At 62.7% G+C, this 6000-nt stretch overlaps 1 protein-coding gene across 2 annotated transcripts in view; it reads left to right on the plus strand.

The window, feature by feature from the left end:
* The window catches only part of sppl3 (signal peptide peptidase 3), a 271477-nt gene that overhangs the window by 195944 nt on the left and 69533 nt on the right, over window positions 1-6000 (plus strand). The window lies entirely within an intron of this gene.

Raw genomic sequence — 6000 nt, forward strand, 5'->3', positions numbered from 1 at the left:
ACATCCCAAAGCACTTCCCAGCCAATGAAGAAGTTTTGAAGTGTAGTCACTGTTTTAATATAGGGAACGCAGCAGCCAATTTGCGCACAGCAAGCTCCCACAAACAGCAATAAAATAAATGGTCAGATCATCTGTTTTAGGTGTTGGTTGAGGGATAAAGATTGGCCAGCACGTCGGGGGAGAACTCCCTGCTCTAATTCAAATAGTGAAATGGGATCTTTTACGTGCACTTGGGAGGGCAGATGGGGCCTCGGTTTAATATCTCATCTGAAAGGCAGCACCACCAACAACGCAGCACTCCCTCATTTACTGTACTGATATGTCAGCCTAGATTATGTGCTCACGTCTCTGGTGCGAACCCACAGCCTTCTGACTCTCAGGCGAGAGTGCTACTACTGAGCGAAGGCTGACACCAAGTGATTTAGTTTCTTTCCCCCATTTTGATAATTAATTTGTAGTTTCATTTTTGGGAGTGGGTATGTGGTGTGTGTGAAATGTATTTAGCAAGTGGATTATATAGCACTTACAACTGCTATATATATTAAATTTTATATGTCCAGATGTGTCATCATTGTACATATAATGTCACATGGTCATAAATGCATAACAACTATAACATTTGGTTTCACAATGTATGAGCAGGGAGAGATTACCACTTGGGGCACAGCAAGGTGTGACCACACCCCTGCTTTTATCATTCTTGTTTAATTTTACTTTTACTTGTCTACCACATAATCGGGTGCCCTTTACATGTGAAATGGTGCTGATTACAGGGACAATGTGAACGGTACAAATTTGTGCCATTGTTTGGAAGGCATTTTGTTCAAACTGAAGTGCAGGTGGCGGTGAAGAACCTAGGTGGTGAACTAAACTGAATTTATATTGTAGATTCACTGCCTACAGGATTTATGTTTGAAATGTCTTGCACATGTCATGGTACAGACAAATTGTGGTAAAAGGATTATGCATTTTATCCTGTGACTCTAATATGTACTTGCAGGAAAAAAGCACAGCTTGAGCATCTAGGTGTGTAAGAAAAGGCTGACTGGCTAATATCTGACTTGTTTTGTTTATGTGCAACTATGCATTTATCTCTGTGTTAACCTTATATCTATATACCAACAGACCTCCTGTGGTACTGCCCACTATTAGTCAGAGTAGGGTGTTGTGCAACCAATTTACAGTGATGGAGTCAAATTCCATTTTTTGACATGGTATCTGGATTTTACTGGTTCTGTCGGGATTGAATTCCACAGCGCTGCCCATTATTCTGTGAAAACCATAGATGAGTGGCCTTTATTTTCTGTATATTCTTTTACATAAAATTTGCAGCACTGATGCAGGCCATTTGGCTCAACTGGTCTATGCCAGCGTTTATATGCCACACGTGCCTCCTCCCACTCTTTTTCATCAAACCCTATCAGCATATCTTGTTCTTTTCTCCCTCATGTGCTTAGGGAGCTTCCCCTTAAGTGCATCTATTCTATTCGCTTCAGCTACTTGTTGTAGCGAGTTCCACATTCTTACCACTCTTTGAGTAAAGACATTTCTCCTGAATTCCTTAGTGGATTTATTAGGGACTTTATTGTATTTATGATCCCTAGTTTTGGTCGCTCCACAAGTGGAAACATCTTCTCTACATTCACCCTATCAAACCCCTTCATAATTTTAAAGACTTCTGTTCAGCGTTCCTGATAAGTATATCCCTTCAGTTCTGGTATCATCTTGCACTATCTCCAGTGCCTCTATATTCTGTGTGTTTGATTTTTATCTGCTACAATGTTAAAAGCTGCAGATGCGCAGCAAGATGTAATGCTAGATATGCAAGTTGGTGGTAGATATCTGATACTCAGCTGTACTAGGGAGGCACTGCTGGGCTTTGATGGAACTTGTGTGCTTCTGGATTTTAACTGCATTGGGGATGGTGCTGGAGTTTGGCTGGACTGGGCCAGAGGTGCTGGAGTTTGGCCGGACTGGGCCAGAGGTGCTGGAGTTTGGCTGGACTGGGCCAGAGGTGCTGGAGTTTGGCTGGACTGGGCCAGAGGTGCTGGAGTTTGGCCGGACTGGGCCAGAGGTGCTGGAGTTTGGCCGGACTGGGCCAGAGGTGCTGGAGTTTGGCCGGACTGGGTTGGAGGTGCTGGAGTTTGGCCGGACTGGGTTGGAGGTGCTGGAGTTTGGCCGGACTGGGTTGGAGGTGCTGGAGTTTGACCGGACTGGGTTGGAGGTGCTGGAGTTTGACCGGACTGGGTTGGAGGTGCTGGAGTTTGGCCGGACTGGGCTGGGAGTGCTGGAGTTTGGCCGGACTGGGCTGGGAGTGCTGGAGTTTGGCCGGACTGGGCTGGGAGTGCTGGAGTTTGGCCGGACTGGGCTGGGAGTGCTGGAGTTTGGCCGGACTGGGCTGGGAGTGCTGGAGTTTGGCCGGACTGGGCTGGGAGTGCTGGAGTTTGGCCGGACTGGGCTGGCAGTGCTGGAGTTTGGCCGGACTGGGCTGGGAGTGCTGGAGTTTGGCCGGACTGGGCTGGGAGTGCTGGAGTTTGGCCGGACTGGGCTGGGAGTGCTGGAGTTTGGTACTTGTGATCTGGAATCTCTGTGCAAGTGCACTTTGAGCAGAACTGGAAGTTGGAATGTAATCTTTGCCTCACTGGGGGATCTTTAGGTCTGTCAGCAGTGAGGAGGGAGGAGTATGAATCTTGCACTGTGATATGGGTCCTGGGTCTGGTACCAATGGTGTGTAAGTTTTTTTTTTAAAGTTCTCTCCAAACATTGAATTAAGTATTGCACATTTATTCCCTCTTCCCGCCCCTCCGCTCCCTCTTTTCCCCCCCCCCCGCTCCCTCCTCCCCACCCCCCCTCCGCTGCCTCTCCCACCCCCCCGCTCCCTCTTCCCCCCCCCCCGCTCCCTCTTCCCCCCCCGCTCCCTCTCTCTCCCCCCCCTCCGCTCCCTCTTCCCCCCCCCTCCGCTCCCTCTTCCCCCCCCTCCGCTCCCTCTTCCCCCCCCCCCCTCCGCTCCCTCTTCCCCCCCCCCCTCCGCTCCCTCTTCCCCCCCCCCCTCCGCTCCCTCTTCCCCCCCCTCCGCTCCCTCTTCCCCCCCCCTCCGCTCCCTCTTCCCCCCCCCCCTCCGCTCCCTCTTCCCCCCCCCCCTCCGCTCCCTCTTCCCCCCCCCTCCGCTCCCTCTTCTCCCCCCCTCCGCTCCCTCTTCCCCCCCCTCCGCTCCCTCGTCCCCCCCCCCTCCGCTCCCTCTTCCCCCCCCCCCTCCGCTCCCTCTTCTCCCCCCCCTCCGCTCCCTCTTCTCCCCCCCCTCCGCTCCCTCTTCTCCCCCCCTCCGCTCCCTCTTCTCCCCCCCTCCGCTCCCTCTTCTCCCCCCCTCCGCTCTCCTCTTCTCCCCCCCTCCGCTCCCTCTTCCCCCCCCCCTCCGCTCCCTCTTCCCCCCCCCCTCCGCTCCCTCTTCCCCCCCTCCGCTCCCTCTTCCCCCCCCTCCGCTCCCTCTTCCCCCCCCTCCGCTCCCTCTTCCCCCCCCTCCGCTCCCTCTTCCCCCCCCCTCCGCTCCCTCTTCCCCCCCCCTCCGCTCCCTCTTCCCCCCCCTCCGCTCCCTCTTCCCCCCCCCCCTCCGCTCCCTCTTCCCCCCCCTCCGCTCCCTCTTCCCCCCCCCTCCGCTCCCTCTTCCCCCCCCCTCCGCTCCCTCTTCCCCCCCCCCTCCGCTCCCTCTTCCCCCCCCTCCGCTCCCTCTTCTCCCCCCCCTCCGCTCCCTCTTCCCCCCCCCCTCCGCTCCCTCTTCCCCCCCCTCCGCTCCCTCTTCCCCCCCCCCCCCCCTCCGCTCCCTCTTCCCCCCCCCCCCTCCGCTCCCTCTTCCCCCCCCCCCTCCGCTCCCTCTTCCCCCCCTCCGCTCCCTCTTCCCCCCCTCCGCTCCCTCTTCCCCCCCTCCGCTCCCTCTTCCCCCCCTCCGCTCCCTCTTCCCCCCCCCCCCTCCGCTCCCTCTTCCCCCCCCCTCCGCTCCCTCTTCCCCCCCCTCCGCTCCCTCTTCCCCCCCCCTCCGCTCCCTCTTCCCCCCCCCTCCGCTCCCTCTTCCCCCCCCCTCCGCTCCCTCTTCCCCCCCCCTCCGCTCCCTCTTCCCCCCCCCTCCGCTCCCTCTTCCCCCCCCCTCCGCTCCCTCTTCCCCCCCCTCCGCTCCCTCTTCCCCCCCCTCCGCTCCCTCTTCCCCCCCCTCCGCTCCCTCTTCCCCCCCCTCCGCTCCCTCTTCCCCCCCCTCCGCTCCCTCTTCTCCCCCCCCTCCGCTCCCTCTTCCCCCCCCCCTCCGCTCCCTCTTCCCCCCCCCCTCCGCTCCCTCTTCCCCCCCCCTCCGCTCCCTCTTCCCCCCCCTTCCGCTCCCTCTTCCCCCCCCCCTCCGCTCCCTCTTCCCCCCCCCCCCTCCGCTCCCTCTTCCCCCCCCCTCCGCTCCCTCTTCCCCCCCTCCGCTCCCTCTTCCCCCCCTCCGCTCCTCTTCCCCCCCCTCCGCTCCCTCTTCCCCCCCCTCCGCTCCCTCTTCCCCCCCCCTCCGCTCCCTCTTCCCCCCCCCTCCGCTCCCTCTTCCCCCCCCCCCCCGCTCCCTCTTCCCCCCCCTCCGCTCCCTCTTCCCCCCCCTCCGCTCCCTCTTCCCCCCCCTCCGCTCCCTCTTCCCCCCCCTCCGCTCCCTCTTCCCCCCCCTCCGCTCCCTCTTCCCCCCCCTCCGCTCCTCTTCCCCCCCCTCCGCTCCCTCTTCCCCCCCCCTCCGCTCCCTCTTCCCCCCCCCTCCGCTCCCTCTTCCCCCCCCCCTCCGCTCCCTCTTCCCCCCCCCCTCCGCTCCCTCTTCCCCCCCCCCCCTCCGCTCCCTCTTCCCCCCCCTCCGCTCCCTCTTCCCCCCCCTCCGCTCCCTCTTCCCCCCCTCCGCTCCCTCTTCCCCCCCTCCGCTCCCTCTTCCCCCCCCTCCGCTCCCTCTTCCCCCCCCTCCGCTCCCTCTTCCCCCCCCCCTCCGCTCCCTCTTCCCCCCCCTCCGCTCCCTCTTCCCCCCCCTCCGCTCCCTCTTCCCCCCCCTCCGCTCCCTCTTCCCCCCCCCTCCGCTCCCTCTTCCCCCCCCCCTCCGCTCCCTCTTCCCCCCCCCTCCGCTCCCTCTTCCCCCCCTCCGCTCCCTCTTCCCCCCCCTCGCTCCCTCTTCCCCCCCCCCTCCGCTCCCTCTTCTCTCCCCCCCACTCCGCTCCCTCTTCTCCCCCCCCGCTCCCTCTTCCCCCCCTCTCTCCCCCCCCTCCGCTCCCTCTTCTCCCCCCCCCGCTCCCTCTTCCCCCCCCCCTCCGCTCCCTCTTCCCCCCCCCCCCCTCCGCTCCCTCTTCCCCCCCCTCCGCTCCCTCTTCCCCCCCCCCTCCGCTCCCTCTTCCCCCCCCCTCCGCTCCCTCTTCCCCCCCCCTCCGCTCCCTCTTCCCCCCCCCCCTCCGCTCCCTCTTCTCCCCCCCCTCCGCTCCCTCTTCCCCCCCCTCCGCTCCCTCTTCCCCCCCCCTCCGCTCCCTCTTCCCCCCCCTCCGCTCCCTCTTCCCCCCCCTCCGCTCCATCTTCCCCCCCCTCCGCTCCCTCTTCCCCCCCCCCTCCGCTCCCTCTTCCCCCCCCTCCGCTCCCTCTTCCCCCCCCCTCCGCTCCCTCTTCCCCCCCCCTCCGCTCCCTCTTTTCCCCCCCCCGCTCCCTCCTCCCCACCCCCCCTCCGCTGCCTCTCCCACCCCCCCCGCTCCCTCTTCCCCCCCCCCGCTCCCTCTTCTCTCCCCCCCCCTCCGCTCCCTCTTCTCCCCCCCTCCGCTCCCTCTTCCCCCCCCTCCGCTCCCTCTTCCCCCCCCCCTCCGCTCCCTCTTCCCCCCCCCTCCGCTCCCTCTTCCCCCCCCCCGCTCCCTCTTCCCCCCCCCCTCCGCTCCCTCTTCCCCCCCCCCTCCGCTCCCTCTTCCCCCCCCCTCCGCTCCCTCTTTCCCCCCCCGCTCCCTCTTTCCCCCCCCGCTCCCTCTTTCCCCC

Source organism: Somniosus microcephalus, chromosome 19 (genome assembly GCF_052327205.1).
Source record: "Somniosus microcephalus isolate GS21.2 chromosome 19, FLI_Smic_1.0, whole genome shotgun sequence".
Classification (NCBI taxonomy): domain Eukaryota; kingdom Metazoa; phylum Chordata; class Chondrichthyes; order Squaliformes; family Somniosidae; genus Somniosus; species Somniosus microcephalus.